At 46.9% G+C, this 20,277-nt stretch overlaps 1 pseudogene; it reads left to right on the top strand.

Moving 5' to 3' along the window:
* The first annotated feature begins 17,767 nt into the window (after positions 1–17,767).
* LOC124672692 lies at positions 17,768–20,061 on the top strand (annotated as a pseudogene).
* Positions 20,062–20,277: the final 216 nt, after the last annotated feature.

Here is a 20,277-nt window from a genome sequence, read left to right as displayed (position 1 = left end):
AGGTATGCAACATAGTGGTTCATCTCCGGGTGCGGTGGCATGGTTATTGGCCTTCCCATGGGGTCATGTCTTGGGTAGTAAAAGAAACGAGTGTTCTTGATCTTGTTCACATTCTGTCCACATAGACGGGCGAGTGCTTCCTGCATGGCTTTGGCTATTCCATCCCTCCAAGTGTTCCCTTTCACAGAAAACCATATGGTTTCCCAAATTGGGGCTCCCAGCTTTCCTCTCAGATCTGCAGTAACTTCCCACTGAGCTTGTCTTCCCGACTGATTATTGAGTGGTACTCCAAAGAACTCGGGATACGGACGTCCTAAATATTCAACTAGTTGCTCCAAATCCTTCTCGAACATTAGGTCTCCTCCGTGGCCAAGCTGATAGAACTCATAGTTGTACTCCATCTATGAACAATTAGGATGAGTAAGTTAGTGAAGTGATCAAGTGTGCAAAATATTATGTAGAATTACAAGGAAAAGTGGAGCATGGATTTCTCTTTTTGAAAAGATCTCAAGGATAAGAGTGAGAATAAGTTCTCATAAATATTCACTTCATTTGTTTTGAAACTAAGCTTTTCAGACGTCCATTCTAACTAGGGCCTCCTAAGGTCAAACAATGGCTCTGATACCAACTTCTCAACACCCGGATTTTTAATTCCAGATGCCTATTATGCCATACATCGCAATCCCAGGAATATTGTTTTTGCGAGACATAATAGTCGATATCACAGAACATTATTCATTACAAGCCATAATCATCTTACAACAAGGGATCTCATGATCCAAACTTACAACAACAGTTGATCTAAAGATCAAATACAAAACACATAGCGGAAGAAACGTAGTAGCGGTCCATCTGTTCCACAGGCAACGCTTGATGTCAGGAGGTAGTCCTAGTTATCATAGACGTCCTGCTATCCATCTTCATGGTACTGGTGCTCCTCTTCATAGTCTGGCCATTTGAATAGCCAGGTACAAAGCCATTAGTACTTTTAAAGTACTCGCAAACTACCACTAATAGAAGTACTAATAGCTCTAATCATGGTTCTAAGCTTCTAGGTTTATTTGCACAAAGCTAGTTTTATTTCATAAATACTTAATAGTCAAAGACTCTTTAGTTGTCTAAATTTACTCAAGTGGGAACATTAGTGTCATTCCCACAACTCTGTTGTGATCAAGTCAAATTCACCTTTTAAGTCACAAGTCATTTTTAGAAAACATCTAACAACGGAACAGTATGACCATCCAACCGTCCATGACCGCGGACGCGGCTATTCGAATAGTTTAACACTCTGCAGAGGTTGTACACTTGTGCCACAACTTTTGATTACATCCGTCAGGGATAGCCCTGAATAATCATACTCATTATGCGGATCATCAACCATTAACCTTTCACTTACATACCCTAGTATAGGCACCTCCCCTATGAGCTTGGCCTCCCAGCCATGGCAATCTGCCATCCTGGGAACTGCACAGGGCTTGGGTAGGACATTCACCTCTATTTCACGTCATTTCACTTTTCACGGAGGCAGCCTCGGCATAACCCTTATGACGCTTGTTCAGAGGGAACCCATACTAAAGCACATAAATTTCCAGCTAAGCCCTACCCATTATCAGGTATAGTGGGGGTACTCTAAAGTTGGAATGGTATCGCATCCGAACCCAACCATCAGTTTTTGTCAAATTCACCTTGTCATTCACAAGTCATATTCACCTTCAAAACTTTCAATAGAATGACTCATCATTCTAAGGTTTTCGAAGTCATTTGATTCACATGTTCCCATCTAGAGTAGTCAATTTTAGTTTTAGCACTAGCAACTAGTCATGAGGGGTGCTAACTAAGTTTTTGCTCTCTAGGCTAAGTTTGATGCTCTTGTAATACTCTATCTCTAGACCAAAGTTAACTATAAAAAATAAGTCTTGATAAGCAAAGTAAAAGATTGCAAGATAAAAACTTGGGCTTGGACAAATCTTTAAACAAAATAGTATTGCAAGGGTATCTTGCACTTTGCATTAGTAGAGCTTGCATTGGTAAAAGCTTGCTCATGGTAATATCTTGTATTGGTAAATAGATTGCCTTGGTTGGTACAGTGATCAAAGTGTTCTTCCTCTTCTTCGTAGAAGACCTCTTCCTCCTCGTAGCCTTCGGTACTAGCGTCTAAAAACGGATACGAGGTATACAATCACCAAACAATACTGAAGTACTAGACTTAACACTCAAATGGCTCACACAAGATAATATAGCATCACACCATTTTTAATATTGTGGTTGCCTTTGTTTTCTTTTTGAAGAATAATTTCCTCTCATTGAAAAACAAATGCTAGGATTTAATTCCTACTAGGGTTTCCATTTATTTCTTTTGAAAAGTAATTTCCTCTCATTGAACACTACTAAGATTTAATTTCCTCAAATAATAAAGTATGAGATAATGTTAACCAAAGTCACCACTTCATATTTATTCATTTGGAAAAATGTTTTAAATGAGATACTACATCTCATACAATTTAAATACTACTTTGGAAAAGATTTAATTTTCTCTAGTAATAAAATATGAGGTCATGTAGACTAATGTCATCACCTCACATTGAATTACTTGGAAAGGTGATTTAAATGAGAGGATACCTCTCATAATATTTAACTACCATTTTTAATTAATTTAAATGGGCTAGAAATAGCCACATAGCTATTATTTGAATCTATCCCATGATCATATGAAGCAACCATGTCATATTTTTACATATTCAAATAGATTATTTGAAATGTGAATTATGAGAGGTGGAATCATCTCAAAATAGTTTATGGTTGATTTTTAATAAATGTTTGAAATTTGAAAAGGTATTGCCTTGTTATTTTTATTGCAATTGATCTGTAATAAATCAAAGGTTGAGAACAATGGGGTTGGATAGATAATTTCATCAGCTTTCCAGAAATATTTATTTCATAAATTTTGGCTCTGTAGATATTTTTCTATTTGAAGTTGAACAAAGCACCAGTATATGAATTTAGGTTAAATGAATTAATTCAAATTCGAATTCATGGGCTTAGGCAGGAAGACGAAATGGGCGAGAGAAAAAGAAAAAGGGCCGGCCCAGAAGCGCATCTCGCACGCGCGAGCGGCCTGACAATGGGCCCCACTCGTTAGTGACTATTAAAACCCGAATCGGTATGAGGGAACGAGGGCCACAGGATTAGAATCAAGATCTACGGCTGAGGCTCGTCATCATCAACAACGAGATCAAACCCTGGCTGCGGTGAACCTAGGGGGTCGGAGGCTCACCGGAGGTCCGGCGATCATCGGTGAGGTGCTAGATCAGCGTTGTCGACAACGGTGAAGCTCCTGGTACCGGCGGTAGCTCCTGGGGTGGCTCCAATCTTCAGCTCCTTCTGCGACGGCTCCGGCGGTTCTCCGGCGATCGATTGGGGCACGGTGGGCTAAATTGGGCAGGGGGCTTGCTCGAGGAGGCTCAGTGAGGAGAGGGAAGAGGAATGGGGTGAAGAAATTGAACAGGGGAGGCCTCCTTTTATAGGGTCGACGACGTGCTGCGGGGTGGTCACGGTGGCGACCATGGAGGTGGTGTTCTTGTCTGCGAAGGGGCAAGGCGAGGACGCTGCTCTGTTCCTGGCGTCATGGCGATCATCACACGCTTGATGGCACAGAAAATGGAGGTCGGGAGAGGTTGTGGGCATTAGGTGGCCGTGCGGTATCGTGGCGGAGATCATCGACGGTGACGGCGGCTACAGGGCTCTCCGGCTCGAGTGGTCATGTCTGGGAGGTTGCTGGTGTCCTGGCGAGTGCGTGTGCGAGAGGGGAGAGCGAGGGGAGGTCAGCAGCGATGTGGCGTGGCGACACTCTGGCGTGCCCGTGGGCGTGGCCGTGCACGTCCTGGCGCATCATGGCGTCACGGGGCACGTCGCGTTCCGGGTGCTGCAGTGCTCCTCTTCGACCAGGGCGAGTACAGTGGTGCTCAGGGGAGTTAGGCACGTCTCCTAGACATGGTGAGGTAGGCCAGAGGTGAGAGGGGAGGGAGTTGGCATGGTGGGTGGCATGGTGCATGACATGAGCATCGTTTGGTCATTTTTCTCTCGTGAACAGTGGTGCAAATGTATGGCTTGGTCCAGAGGATGCAAGGAGGAGTGAGTGGTGACATAAGCACTGAGGGTTTAGGCAAATATCCATTGGATATTGAGATGTATGCTCAAAGTCAAATGTTGCACACCAAGTGTTTGATGAAATGGCCGAAAGAGATTCAAATTTGAATTTTGTCAAAATATTTTATGGGAGTGATTCAAATAAAGTTTGGCACCTATTGATGTCCTTGGTTTGAAGATTGGAGTTGATTTGGTGAGATTCAAATTTGGGATGATCTAGAATCTATTTCAATGTTGCCACTTTGGATGCCATTCAATGAATCAGCAAGGTTGGCCAACACCTATTTGTTCACTTTTATGAGTACTATAGATCTTTGCAAAAAGATGAGAAGGTTTGGTTTAGAAAATAATAACCACAGGGGTTCAAAGTAGGCATCATGTTAAAATTGTCACAAGTGACCATTATCACATGTGCTAGGGTTTTTCATTTTCTTTTTATTTGTTTTGATTTTCTTTGACCAAATTGTAATCTTTTGGGTTAATTTAGTGTTAGGTTGAGTTTATTGAGAGTTTCAAACCATTTAAGTCAAGGTACACATGGCATAGATTCATATTAGCAATTATGGACATATGCTCATACAGAATTATATTTTTATTTTATTTTCTTTTGCTTTGTTTCCCTTTGATCCAAATAGGCATGGTTTAGGGTTTAGGAACATTATTAAACACTTCAAACAAACAGCGTGGCAACATCACAACATACATGCATGAATACTATGCACATAAAGCAATTCAATTTAAGTTTTTATTGGCTCCAAATTTTGGGAAAGGGAAATTCATTTTCTTCTTTGTTTTAAAATTTTGGATGTTACATGTAATATCACAGGAACGAGTAAATGTGTTTGCCGGTAACAAGATCGAACTAGATATTGTGAAACAAAGGGATTAGGACTTAATGTTCAAGGTTCAAGCGATAAGGTTAAGTGTAGGGACCATCATGGGTTTCCAGATCCCATTCTGGGTCATTTATCGGAGAGGTATCTCGATCATTTCTACACATTCTTGAAATTTACGGGGCGCGCTAATGGGTATACGATGCTTAGGGATTGATTTTGGATAGTCGAAGAAATAAGAGAGAACTCCGGAATTTTCCTGGAGAGGCATAGGAAAAGTTCCGAAGTCGATGAATTATTCGGAGACTTAAATAATATATTTTATTATTTAATTAAAGGAATTAATTAGAACGTAATTAAAAGTAGGCTAACCCCTAATGGGCCACCAATTGGTAGCCCATTAGGGGGGCACCTCAACCCCAAGGGAAAGGGGGCGACGGCCCAGGCAGGTGTCGCCCCCACCACACCATAGATGGGGTGGTCGCCCAAGGGGGGCACCTAGTGGAGGTGCCACCTCCTCCCCACGACTATATAAGGAGGAGGCAGCCCCTCCCCTCATTCCAGCCCCTTGGATCTTGCCTCTCTCCCTCTCTCTCCCTCACATCTGGTTCTGGATGCTGGAGCGTGCATACGGGGTTTGAGCTCTCCACCATATGTACACCATTGCACTGCTCGATCCCCAGTCCAGATCTTTCTTCTTCATTTGCTTCGCTGGACCGGAGCTCGAGGGACATCATCTACACTAGCCGCGGGTAGAACTGCGGAAGTGCTACCAGTTGTAGCACTCCATCGCTTGTGCGTCTACAAGACCTTGAGGTCGGCGTCGACGTACGACTACATCAACAATGTTCATTGGAATGTATCGCTTTTTGGTATTTAAGGGTATGAACACCAAATCCCTTTGTTACCTTACATCTACATAGTATAGATATTGGCTATATCGTTCTTGTTGCTAGGATTTTTTTTGTTTTCTTCTACCACTAGTAGGGAAAAGACTATAGAGTCTCGACAAATGGCAGAGGGCCCTAGAATAGGCACGTGACTGCTATTTTTAGCAGCGGGCGAAAAATCAGCACGCGACTAGTAGGCTTGTAGTGGTAGCATGCCGCCCGGCTGAGCACACAACTAGTATGCAGGCCCCGGCTGCACCTAGGCATAGAACTTAGCCGCATCATGCTTTTGTGGTGGCACGCGATTAATAACTAATTATCAGTCGTGTGCCGTCATGACTGCATGCTGCCAATAGTTTGCGGCAAAGGGGTGCGTCTAATACTGGCAGCGTGCCCTACTAGGGCCCGCTACTATTATTTTGACTTAAACCAAAACTTCAGTGTGACGCGCGTTTAAGTTCCTCCAGTTCACATCTTCCCCAATCTTCCTGGATGGCTTAACGCTCGACCTCCACGCCGCCACCCACCACGCCTATGACCCCCGCCGCTCCACGCCTCGCCGTCGCCGGCTGCTGACCGCGATGCGTCGTGCCTCTTGCCGCCGACCGCTCCGCGCCCCCTCCCCCGCCCCACCCGGTATGAACTTCTTGCCACAACTGTTCGATGAAATGAATCTATGAATTGCTGATTACATTGGGTATGCTTGATTGGCTGCCGTGATTATATGGATACGCTTGATGTTTTGTTTTACAAGAATATGAGTTGCTGATGTTTTGTCAAAATGTTGATTAATTTCCATTTCGATAAATTTCTAGCACTCCGTATGTCCATTTTTAGCAAAGGTCATGCCAAAAAATTTGTGATTTTCTTTTTTGTACTAATTATTTTCAATTTTGATTAGTGTTAGCTAGCCATGTCGCTTTTGTGGAAAATGTAATGACGTTGTCGCCGGGTCATCTTCTTCGGTTCGCGTGGAGGTGAAGAAAATGCAGACACGGTCCGCACCCTCCGAGAGGAACTTAATGTAGTTAAGCAAGAATTGGTGACCCTGAAAGCAAACATGGCCACCATTATCGAAAACCAAGTGGAAAATAGGGTCAACGGCAACCTTTCTACCTTGATCCAGTTGATCGAAGATTGGATTGCCGAAGGTCGACAAGGGCCACATCCCAAGTACCAACGCAATGTGGCGTATGGTTCAACCGAGACTTCTAGTTCTGTCGAGCCTGCAACACATGTGGCGTCAGATCCTACTACGCTCGCATCACATGTGGCATCAGGTCCTGCCGACCTTGATTTGAAAAAAAAGAATGGAAAAGACCTAAGAAAAAGGATTATGTCGCTTGCCAGACAAATCGGATTGTGGACAAGATCTACATGCAAGACCGGCAATATCATGTGGCGGGTGAACCTATGTTATCGTGGGACAAGTACCTAACGCTACTTGGTGATATGAAGAGTCTGCATGACCTCATTCTTAAAGAAGAAATGCGTCTTATTTGTATGGAATCTCCAACATACCCGCCTTTTATCGTCATGGTTCCTAAGGGCTTGGACTTTTTCGATAAACACCCCGCGGACGTGTTTTTCCTGAGATTTAAAGACATAATCTACATGTTTCACATGAATAGACTCCATCGAAACTTTGTTCGCCTATTTACGCTTGTTGAGGCCTCCTAGGTCAGAAAAGAGCAAGAGTTATCCCCGAGCTTGGCGATAGCGGACCCCTATTACCTGTATGAGAGCTACTTGGTCACCTATGAGAACAGACTCAATGCGATGCATTACATCAAAAGTCTCTTCTTGGTGAATAAGGACAAAGAAATGTTTGTCCTTCCTTATTTTCCCGAGTAAGTCACTTGCTAGCGCCACAAGATGCTTTCGTATATATTTCTTTCATTATGTTTGTGTTGAGGATATAATGGTCTGTTTGAATTGTGTTGCATAGAGACCAATATTGCACCCTCATTGTTTCGTGGATCCAACACTCGCACGCCGTGTATTTTGACTCGGGAAGTGCAAAACCGAAAACTACACCAACATCAAAAACGTCCTGGATTATGCTCTCAACCGCTACTACTTGAAGGGTAACATCTTGAAAACAGAAGTAGTAGTCATCAGAGGCATGTGTGTATTCAGCCACAAAATGGAGTTCCCTTGCGTCAAGCAACCAAAAAATAGCACGATGGAGACATCCTATGCAATCCATCACATGCGTGAGTTTGTACCGGATCATCGGCTACTTGTGGAGCCATCTAGTCTTACAACATGGGTCAGGGACTTTGCAAACTGTAGTGAGGAAGATTTCAGATTCGAGTTGTATCGCATTCATCATAAGCTTGGGCAACTCTTTTGGAAGGATGTCTGCAGTTCGGAGGGGTTGTTCTACTATGGCCCTGTTAAACCAAGTCAGTGGCAGGTAGAAGAGCTCTATCATCTTCAGGGCGACCACCGGGACTTCATGACGTTTGATGGCCTTCGCTCCTTGCCTCGTACTTGTTAATTTATATGATGAACTTGCTTAGGTTTAGTTTTGAATGATCTATAAGTCGTGTGTTGTAAACTAATATTGCACATTGACGTGGGCATTACCCTTCGGGTAACCGACATTGCCCTATCCTGTACGGCCCAACTGGAGGCCCATGAAGATACCCGATGGCAAGGTGGGCCACTAGACGGTGCTGGAGAAGATTCCTTGAAGTACAAGACGAAGAGCCGAACAAGGAAAGTTTAGAGCTAGGTCTCTTGTAAACCTAGTCGTACCCGGACAGATCTCTTGAGACCTGACCTCCTATATAAAGGCCATGAGAGGGGCTGCCGGGAGACACAATCAATCTTAGCAACTTTAGCCACCAGAAGTCTAGAGCTAGGTCGCCGTAGCACTTAACCTCTCGACGAGATCATAGCCGAAACCTTCGGCACCCCATTGTAACCCGATATTTTCATAATCAAGATCAGACAGGCAGGACGTAGGTGTGTTACCTCATCGAGGGCCCTGAAACTGGGTAAATTGCTCTCCCCGCTTGTCTGATTAACCGATGTCTCGTGTCAGCCTACAGGATTCCATCAAACCTAAGCCCCAAACGGAGGGCATTGTCGAGGAGCACCCTAAGCCCCAAACGTGCGCACAGTGTCATTAATGACACACAACAACCCATCCAAGCCTCGAGAAAATACGCGAGCGCTGCAGACGATGGACCTACTATAAAAAAGGCTCAAACCGGTGCATCGCGTGACGAAGCCAAGTTTCTAAATCCCTCGATTATTCGACGGGTGTCGCTCTTACAGAACTTACGTATCGACTCCGCAATAAACTTGCAATCACAACGGAGTCGTCGGGTGAGCAGGTTGACTTGATCACTCAGCCGCCCCCGACAGAAAATTATCAATCGAATTAGCAAATTCACCAAAAGTACACGATGTACAAAACACACATTAAATTCATATGAGATTATCCCTTGCAGGTACAAGGTTACTACATACATATATTCATGACAGGCCTCTCTGGTCCTCTCGGGCCCTTAGATCCCTTTCAATACCTGCTTCCATCCGAGAGATGATAGTATAAGCAGGATTTCTGGCAACATCGTAATACTGGTCTAAACTCCTATTGGTGTTTGCGATGGCCTCCAAATCTAAGGTCGGATGACATGCTAACACCGAAGAAAGGGCGCGCTCAGCACCACCCAGGAGCTCTTTTCGCACCAACAGCCGAATCCTTTCAGGGGTCTTGAATCGAGTGACCAGGGCAGACAAAGTTTCAGGTGCTTCGTCCAGAGGAAACAACGTTCTCCAAACCATTGAGAGATGGGCGTGGAACTTGTTGAAATAGTAGTGCACCTTCTCTGCCCGATGCTCGAATTTGGCCACGGCGACAGCTTTTGGTCGATTGGACCATAGCTCATGCTTCGGGTGAGCAACATCGGTCATTGCTTCAATCTTCTCATGGATCCTCTTGTTCTCCTCATCTTCGTCAGGAGCTGCGACTGTCAAGAGGCAAACATCAGCGACAAAGATATTTATAAAAACTGAAGGATGGACAGATACTTACAGCTGAAGCTTTCAGTAGCAACACGGAGACGATCGAGGGCGTGCTGTTCAATCGCGGCCGCAATCTCACCTTTTCTTTTCACCAACGCTGCCATTGCGTGAAGGGTGGTAATGTCTTTGTTCAATCGAGATATTTGATCGCGCAAACGACGAAAAAGAACGGATTCGTCATTATCCGAAAGATTTAAAGAAGGATCGGCACGAGAAGAAGAAGACGAAGGCATCTGCAACACAAGTCGTAGTTCAGAACAGCATTAATAAAAACTCCCATCGGGAGCGCAGCGGCGTATATATTACATTCAAAATACTATTGGTACTGGTAACAGAGCCAAAAATAAAAGGAAAAGGGCTAGGCTAAATTGTATCGAGCCTTAATTATAGACTGATAAAGCAAGTTAACATTCAAGGAACAGCCGACGATGAACCAGGAGCCTCGGGAGCAGTCTTGGTCTTCGCCTCGTCAACCAGCTTGAGGAGTCGATTGGCACACGTTACTGCTGATTGTTTGAAGGGCTCGAGATTGATTAGGCAATCATTGTCATCTACAGGCAATGCCTTAGACAACTTTTCTAAGTCAGAGCCCAGCCCATGACCCATCAGCAGCTGGAAAGTAAGTACCGCTCCAAACAGACGGGAACGACGTTTAAGTACCTCCACAGGTTCTGAAGGATCAACGAGGAAAGCATCCGCCATCTCGCCAAGGGTCTTGTCCTGCTTCATCTTTGGGAATATCATCGAGAATAACCTCGACAATGCTCCCTTGGTCCGTTACAAAACCCCAAGGACTTGGGTGTTGGATTCGGTAGCAAGTGACAAAGCGTCAATCATGGAATCCTCTCGAAGCTTACGAGCTCGGTTGATGTTCAGATCAGCAGTGCCTGAAGGAAGACAGATAAGCAACATGGAGGAAAGTATTGGGAAAAAGATATGCGCGGAAAAAACTTACCCATTAAGTTTGCAATGGATTCACGAAGGATGCCTTCCTTTTCATCGGCAGCAATCGCAGCCTTTCGCCTAGCATCTTGATCATCCTTCATTTTTTGCTTCAGCTTCTTCAGCTCCTCTTTTAGCAGAGTATTTTCATTCTGAGCGTCAGTAGCGAGCATGTTAGCCTCCAACACCTGGTCAGCCGAAGTTTTAATGGACTTCCGAAGATGAGCGTTTTCAGACTCCAGGCGGGTGAATTGCTCGGCGAACTCTGCCACAGCGTCAACCGTGGCATAAATTGGCTGCAAAGCGAAGGGTCGATAAACCTCAGTCGAACATGAAAATGCATCAGAAGCCAAAACAGATACATCACTTACATGGTCGCGAGCAGCTGATGGAACGGAGACGTTGCCAGAAGGAATAACCTTCGACACCGGGATCTTCTCCACGACCGTCCTTGAGGGCGGCGTTCGTCTGGCAGACGAAGGATTTGACTCCTTGCCTGATTCGGGTCTCCCGGAAGAAAACTTAGCCCTCTTTGCGAGAGGAATGTCGTCATCATCATTAGAGGTGCTGGGAAAGCAAGGATGTTAATCGTACAGAATAAAGGAAGTTACAAAGGAGAAATAATTACTCACAGGTCTAAGTCATCTTTGACAGCAAAAAGCCTGCCGAACTTTTCGGGGCAGAAGGGGGCGATGCAGCTTCATCGGCATCATTATCTTGTCCGCTAGGACTCGATTCAGCCGTCGTGATCAAGTCATCGTTTATTCTCCTACATCGCCTGCTCCTGGTAAGGGTATTGTCCCCGGGGTCTTCTTCTTCTTGGACATCACTGTCCTCAAGGGCATGTTGAGCATCATCGGTCTCCTCGGAATCATCATCATCTTCTGGCTCCACACCACTTCCGGGTGTGGGGGGATAACATCGGGCAACGGTGGAGGCCTGTTAACAAGGAAGAATCAGTGGCAAATTGGAGAACAACACGATAGTAGCAAAAAACAAGCGAATGCAATAAAAAATACCTCAGCTGGAAGGTGTGTCAGATCATATGGAGAGCGAGCCGAAGTCAGGACAATGGTGTCCTTCATGCTATAGCAAGTAAGGCGCCGCACTTCGTCGTGAAGGTCGTCATCCGACAGGTCAGCAGAGCTTACTCTCGACTTGTCGCCCTCCCCAGTGTACATCCACAGCTGGTGGGGACGGGACATCAGTGGCTGCACCCGACGTTTTAGAAACACTGAAACTACTTCAGTGCCGCACATCGTCAGGCCTCCTGCGTTCTTCAGGTCAACAACTTGCTCGAACAGCTTGTCGGCTAGAGCACTTTCATCAGGAGACAGGGTGTTTCGCCAAGACTTCTTCGGTTGAGCCACTAGGACATCCTCAAAGGGAGGAAGGTTGGAACGCCGCCCAGGCACTAGAGTGTCTCGCAGGTAGAACCATTTGTGGCGCCAGCCCTGGACGGATTATTTCATCGGGAAGTTAAGATAATCAACCTGTTTTCTAACAACGAAGCCAACGCCGCCGATGACGGGGGGCCATTGTTGTCGTTATGACGCTTGACATAGAAAATTTTCCTCCAACGACCCCAGTGGGGATCAATGCCGAGGAAAGATTCACAGACAGTGATAAAAATAGAAAGGTGGAGAATGGAATTTGGGGTCAGCTGCCAGAGCTAGATCCCATAGAAAAACAGAAGGGAACGAAGAAACTCGTGGGCAGGAAGCAAAAGCCCGCGAAACAGAAAGGCGACAAACATGACAGTAAAGCCCTTTGGGGGATTTGGGCGTGAGGAAGGACCTAGAAGACGAATATCGTCGTCGGAAGAGGAGATGAAGCCGAGGGAGCGGAGCTTGCTCACATCGTGATTGGTGATGGTGGAGGCGCCCCAATCACGGCTGACGCTGGTTGTGCCCGAGGCGCTGGCGCCCTTCTTCTTGCCCATGGCGTCCGGAGCTTTCGAGGAAAGGAACAGAGGTGGAGAAGAAGGCTAGGAAGAAGATGAGCAGTATAGAGGCGTAAAAAGTAAAAAATGATGAAGGCCCTCTATTTATACCATAAGACCGCTGGAAGATCGTGGCCATAACCTTAAAGTTATCGCGGGAGGTGGATGAGATCTAGTCGTACACGTGTCACTCTGTAGAGAGCAGAACCGGCGGCCCATTATTCCCACGATGTGTGGAAATCGAGGAGGCACCTCGGTTAATGTGCATGCACTAGTCATTTCCTAAAAACTGCCCGCACAGAACTAGGATGGGCCCGTCAGGTCACGTCTTGTCAATCAAACCATGGCAGTGATTACGTCATCAATGATGTCGTAAAAGCTTGGTTCAGGAGTCGAAGTAACAAACAAAATTGTCGAGTGGTCAACTTGAGTCTACGCACGGATTGCAAGCATCCGCACCTAGACTCGGGGGCTACTCCCACCGGGAGCGCTAGACGCGCACCCGATAAACGAAGACTCGAAGAATTTTCCAGAGAGAAGGGCGTGAAGAAGTATTTGAACAAGAGAACGGTATCCTCATCTCGAGTCTGCACCCGGTCACAAGCGCCCGTGCCCAGACTCGGGGGCTACTCCCATCGGGAGCGCTGGACGCGCACCCGATGAAACTTTTTTGCATTCCGGGATCATGCCCGGGGACTTGATTCTGTGTAGGGTAATGTTGTTTTTCCATTGGCAGTTAACCAGCAAAGCTGGGCGCATTACTCAATATCCTTTACGCGTCCAAACATTACTGAAAAGTACAAGCCCTGATATGCGTGTATCGGATGACCTATGAAGACTTGTAAGAAACTTCGGCAGAAGAAGATATTCGAGTGGCACAACTTGAGTCTACACACGGATTGCAAGCATACGTATCTAGACTCGGGGGCTACTCCCATCGGGAGTGCTGGACGCGCACCCGATAAAAGAAGATGAAGTTGTTACAAGATGGACAAGAACAATCAAGGGAGAAGAATGTTCAGTTGAGGCATGCTTTAGTCTCTACCCGAAAAATCTTCGGCTAGACACTCGGGGACTACTGACGTGGGCATTACCCTTCGGGTAACCGACATTGCCCTATCCTGTACGGCCCAACTGGAGGCCCATGAAGATACCCGATGGCAAGGTGGGCCACTAGAACGGTGCTGGAGAAGATTCATTGAAGTACAAGACGAAGAGCCGAACAAGGAAAGTTTAGAGCTAGGTCTCTTGTAAACCTAGTCGTACCCGGACAGATCTCTTGAGACCTGGCCTCCTATATAAAGGCCAGGAGAGGGGCTGCCGGGGGACACAATCAATTTTAGCAACTTTAGCCACCAGAAGTCTAGAGCTAGGTCGCCGTAGCACTTAGCCTCTCGACGAGATCATAGCCGAAACCTTCGGCACCCCATTGTAACCCGATATTTTCATAATCAAGATCAGACAGGCAGGACGTATGAGTGTTACCTCATCGAGGGCCCTGAACCTGGGTAAATTGCTCTCCCCGCTTGTCTGATTAACCGATGTCTCGTGTCAGCCTACAGGATTCCATCAACCCTAAGCCCCAAACGGAGGGCATTGTCGAGGAGCACCCTCGTCACACATTGTTTGCGCATTTGACTTGATCTTGTTGGCTGACCTCTTGCCGTGTGTATTTATATTCAAATGCACTTGCCGATGATTATACTCTGGCACCGTCTAATGAAAGAGGGACCCAATAAGACCTTGTCTATATGTCCATACACATTGCTTGCGCATTTGACTTGGTCTTATTGGTTTACCTCTTTGATCGCGTGTCTTTTACATGAGGCTCATCTCTTGTTACTTGACTTCTTTTAAATGTTGTGGCACTACGTCGTATATTATGTATGAATTTGATTTACTAGCGTATAATATTTATCTTATGCATAGAGATGCCTCGTATGTCGTTTACAAGGGTAGGGTTCCCGGAGTCTATGCCAGTTGGGAAGACTGTTCGATACAGGTACGCCATTTTGCAGCTGCATCTACACACAATATAAGACTATGGAGGAGGCGGAAGCTAGATACGCGCACTATCTAGCTGAAGAGATGAGAGAAATGAGGATGAATCGAATGAAGACCGCCTTCGTCTTGATGCTGATCATCGTGACTGTATTTCCTATCTATCATCTATGTTATTTTAGTTTAGATTACTAATTAACTAGCTTGTGATCGATCTTCGGTTCTGACATTTGAGATCAAATAATGGTTTGATACTGGTATAATCATATCATGGGTGTATGTATTTCATATCATGTGTGTACTAGACCATGGATGCGCGCGTTGCTGCGCCCGTCCATCTTATGGAAAGAACTATAGAAATATTCAATAAATCTTGGACATTAAAAATTTGAATTACAATATGCCGATGCAAGTTGTGTGATATATTATGATTTTATCAAGTACAAAAAAAAACTTAGAAACATGCATTTGATCATACCAAGAGCAACAAAGCAACAACCCATCATCCATCAACAAACCAGATGAAATGCCTCTTGGCAGTAAAATGGATTTTTCTTTTCTACAAGAAGCACACTGTTCTCCGAGGAAAAAAAAAGGGGTTAATGCAATTCAAAATTAGTTTGGACGGAAATAAAATGAGAAATCATCAAGTGTTACAATGGGACATTGACTGATCTAGTTAAAGCCCTAGCATGTTGGATTGTATGGTTTTACGAAGTAGGTGATACAATAGTCACTTAAATCCTCAATTTCTGCCGGATAAGCATTAGGCATTAATACTTTTTAAGATAACCGTGAACATATACGCATGGTATTCGCCTAGTTAAACACGATGTACAAAGTACTAATATTTCTAGGAAGAGAAATATGGTTAAGTTGATAGATCTAACCGAATCTCTGAAGAACGGTTGAGCACTAACGCAAAAAAATCGCAAATGAGTACTAATGAAAATTATTCTAATAGCAAAAGCTGAATGTGAATACGAAGTGCAATACTGAGACAACAGAAGTCCAGTGCAGAGCACAAACAATCATTTGAGAAAATGCAAGAAATGTAACCATTGTTAAATATGAGCATATGTGTATCTGACAATGACAATGAAATCATAAGAATTAGTTACAGGAAAACCGAGGTTCCTCGGTTTCAAAATTTGCGGTAGACCCTCGGAGCTATTTACGTCAAGAACAATCAGCAGTAATTGTGGCTGAAGTACATAACCATCGGACCTGGTCTTTACTACATGTAATTAACTACATCACCAGTTGCAGAATAACTTTATTCTCTGTTATCTACAATCATGATTTCCAAGATGCACATATTATCTACATTCCCCTTTTATATTCCAATTGCTAATAGAACGAAATGACACTTCGCAGCGGATATATAACACTATAGAGTAAATCTAGCCACGCAAGAGATTAGATCATGTCTATTATTTCTGAGTTGTCAGTGTATGAATCTAGGCGCGCAAGAGATTAGATCATTGTAAGTGTGCAGGGTAAGCACTAACGCTCAAATATCACGTTGTTTTTGAAATTTGGCAAGGAGCTCTAGTAACTACTAGTTCTACGTAGTACTAGCTATGAAGTGATAGCTTCCGTGCTACTTGGGGACAGATTTAGACAGTTGGTTTCATTATGCTTCACGCGAAGATAGAATGTTAGCTGAAAAAATTGGGTGCAGCACGTATAGTGTCGTCTTTAACTAGGGCATCTCTCTCAGGAGAGACAAGCAGGCAGGGGAAAACGCTACTTGATTTAATAAAAGAAGGGAAGGATAGTGGAGGCCTTTTCATCACTTCTCCATCTTTAGAATTATTTGTTTGCATTCCATGTTTCTTCTTTGAACTACTTGCTACACACTCGCAGAAAATGCTTCCTAGCGAAATAAATATCAATTATAAAAAAACAAAATCGTGGGAATGCAGCAGCAGGACTGTGATATATAACCTCTGTTTCCGCCAAGAGAGAATAGAGATGCAACAGCAGGACTGCAATATGTACAGCAAAGAAATCGCGGGAATGTGCAAGGCGTTTGATTCCGTTGTTCTTCTCCATACCGTGCTTAACTTCTGTTTCTCCACTGTGCCTGAGAGTGCAGGGTTACTTGTTCTAGCATATTGCAATAATAGCTGACAAGGAGGGGACAGTGCATCAATTTGTTGCCCATCAGTTCTTCTCTATTCCCCATCAGAAACCTGGGGGAGTTCTATATTCTTAGCAATAATAGTTAAATCTATACTGCATTTGTTGCCCATTAATTCGGCACGTCCCTGGAAATCCTCCTCAGTTACATACTTTGTCAAACGAAGGATCAGCCCAAAACCAGAAAGTGTGTAAATTTGTTCTCCTAGCAAAGTCTTGACACAATGCCACCTTGAGATTGCATAAATTGTAGAGAATGTGAAGTCTTGACCGCACTGCAGTAGTGGTGTCACAAGTTGCCCGACCGAGCAGAGGAGAGTGGGAACAGATTTAGGCAGTTAGTTTCATGCCTCATACAGAAGCTAGAATGTTAACTGAAAACTGTGGGCTTGCATGTTCAGTCTCGCCTTTAATTGGTGTATCTCCTTCAGCAGAGATAAGCAGGCAGGGGACAAGTTGAGTTGAGTTTTAAGAAAAGGAAAGAAGGGTAGTGGAGGCCGTTTCACCCCTTCTTCATCCATGGAATTCTGCTTCGTTTTGTTTGTATTTGGCATCCATGAGCCTCTTTGTGCTATTTGCTGCACACGCAAAAGTACTTCTGGCAGAACCAAAATCAATTCTCAAAGTCAATGATGGAAAGACGCCGCATCTTTCGCAGCCATCTCTGCCTGACGAGGCTTGGAGCAGCAACAGCCACCATCGTCCAAAAACCTCGCCAAGAAAAGATTAAGTCTTGACTTCATCATATGAGCTCAAGCTCTCTATAAAGCCATAACCACATACATACATGCATTCCTCCACCACAAGCTCACACACAAGCACCAACAATGGCTTCCACACTCTCAGTCCTTTTGCACTGCACTTTGCTAGTTCTGGTCCTTGCTCAGCCCACGCACTCATCCACCATCGAGAAGACCAAGAATGCCACTGCCGAGCAGAAGCCTCGTTCTTCGTTCTCCCACACCTACATCATCCAAACCAACCACCTGGCCAAGCCGTCTCAGTTCGCCACCCTCGATCGGTGGTACAGTTCCATGGTGGCCACCCACTCCCCTCGTGCCACCACGAGCTCCTCCAGCCGCCTCATGCACACCTACGGCACGGTGATGCACGGTTTCGCTGTTCGACTCGCCGACGACGAGGCCCGGCGCATGTCGAGGACCCCTGGCGTGTCCGGCGTGTACAAGAGCAGAGTGCGCTACACCCACACGACGAGATCGCCGGAGTTCATGGGCCTCAACGAGACATTCGGCGCCTGGCATGACTCGAACTTCGGCGACGGCATCATCATCGGCTTCATCGACACCGGCATCTGGCCGGAGAGCGCCAGCTTCAACGACACCGGTCTCGGCCCCGTGCGGTCGACCTGGAAAGGCATGTGCGTCGACGCGGAGGGCTTCAACGCCAGCTTGTGCAACAACAAGCTGGTCGGGGCCAAGGTCTTCACCGCCGAGCTGGATGGCGCCCTCACTCCAAGGGACAAGGTCGGCCACGGTACCCACGTGTCCGGCACAGCCGCCGGATCGAAGGTACGTGGCGCCAGCCTATCCGGGTTTTCGAGCGGCACCGCCCATGGCGTGGCGAGCAATGCACGGATCGCCATGTACAAGGCGTGCAACACGGATGGATGTGACGAGCACGGCCTTGTCGCGGCGATTGACGCCGCCGTGAGCGACGGCGTGGACGTCATCTCCATGTCCGTCGGAGTGGAAGGCTCGACGAACCCGCAGTTCTACGACGACGTCGTCTCCATCGCCATGTTCGGCGCCGACCGCAGCGGCGTCTTCGTCGTCGTCGGGGGCGGCAACGGCGGCCCGGAGGCATCGTCCGTGGTGAACGTGGCGCCGTGGATGACCACGGTAGGCGCCGCGACCATGGACCGCGTGTTCCCGGCGACACTCAAGCTCGGCAACGGGGCGGTGCTCAGAGGCCAGTCCCTGTACGCCAGGAAGGCCAACGGCACGGGAATGTTACCGGTCGTGCTCGCTTCCTGCGGCGAGAATGACCTGACGCCCGACAAGATCGCGGGAAAGGTGGTGGTGTGCGACAATAAACAGAGCGACCTCAAGAGCGGCATCTACGTGCAGAGCGCCGGTGGAGCCGGCATAGTCGCCGTGGAAGGCACAGAACGCCTCCGGGAGGCGGTCCCCGGCCGGGCGTTCATCCTCCCCGGCCTCAGCATGAGCAACACGGAGCGCAAGAAGTTGGACGCTTACATGTCGTCCGAGCCGTACCCGGTGGCCTCGTTCGTGTTCTCCTGCGACACGGTCACCGGCGTCGAGAACCGGGCGCCGGTGGTGGCGGGGTTCTCGTCCCGTGGCCCAAACTCGGTGGTCCCCGAGGTCATGAAGCCGGACCTCGTCGCTCCGGGCGTAAACATCCTCGCCGCCTGGTCCGGCGCTGCTTTGTCTTACCCCGACGTCGACCCGAGGAGCACGGAGTACAACATCATGTCCGGGACTTCCGTGGCGTGCCCGCACGTCGCCGGCGTCGCCGCGTTGATCAAGAAGGTGCACGGAGACTGGACACCGTCCATGGTGCGGTCGGCGCTGATCACTACAGTTAAAATAACCGACAACGCCGATGGGGCCATACTGGACAGCGCGGCGGCGTCGGGAGCGCCACGCCGCTGGCAGCCGGGGCCGGGATGGTCGTTCCGGCACTGGCGATGGACCCAGGTTTGGTCTACGACGCCGGGACGCAAGATTACGTCGATTTTCTCTGCTCCTTCAACTACACGGCACCGCAGATCCGACGCTTCGTACCGGAGCTTACAAAATGCAGGAGGGCGCTCCCCGGCGGCGCGGCCAACCTCAACTATCCGACGATCGTGGTGGTCTTCGACGGCGACACCCGCGTCCGCAGGCTGACAAGGACCGTGACAATGGTGTCGGAGCAGCCGGAGACGTACAACGTGACCGTCGAGGTGCCGCACGGGGTTAAGGTGAAGGTGACGCCGACGACACTGGTGTTGAAGCGGCAGAAGGAGAAGAAGAGCTACACGGTGGAGTTCCGCAGCGAAACCGTGAAGCCAGCCGGATCATGGGAGTTCGGCCACATCACTTGGATGTCTGACGAGCACAAGGTGCGTAGCGCAGTTGGCTTAACGTGGAAGGCATGATCTGTACTGCAATGTACGTATTGCTCGGTCGTGGGGCTAATAACTACACTAGATGATTGTCAAAAACGCTAGCAGTCGTTTTGGCGTCTATTTGAAATTGTGATCGCTGATCAGCGATGGATGTGCAATCTGTTTCCCATGCTAGCTATTCTTCGTGCTTTTCCATTGTTGTTAATAAATAGGAGGACACTGTTCATGTCAAAAGAAAACCCGCAG

Source organism: Lolium rigidum, chromosome 7, assembly GCF_022539505.1.
Source record: "Lolium rigidum isolate FL_2022 chromosome 7, APGP_CSIRO_Lrig_0.1, whole genome shotgun sequence".
NCBI lineage: Eukaryota > Viridiplantae > Streptophyta > Magnoliopsida > Poales > Poaceae > Lolium > Lolium rigidum.
The sequence above is the reverse complement of the archived record's forward strand: the minus strand, read 5'-3'. Positions and strand labels throughout refer to the sequence as shown.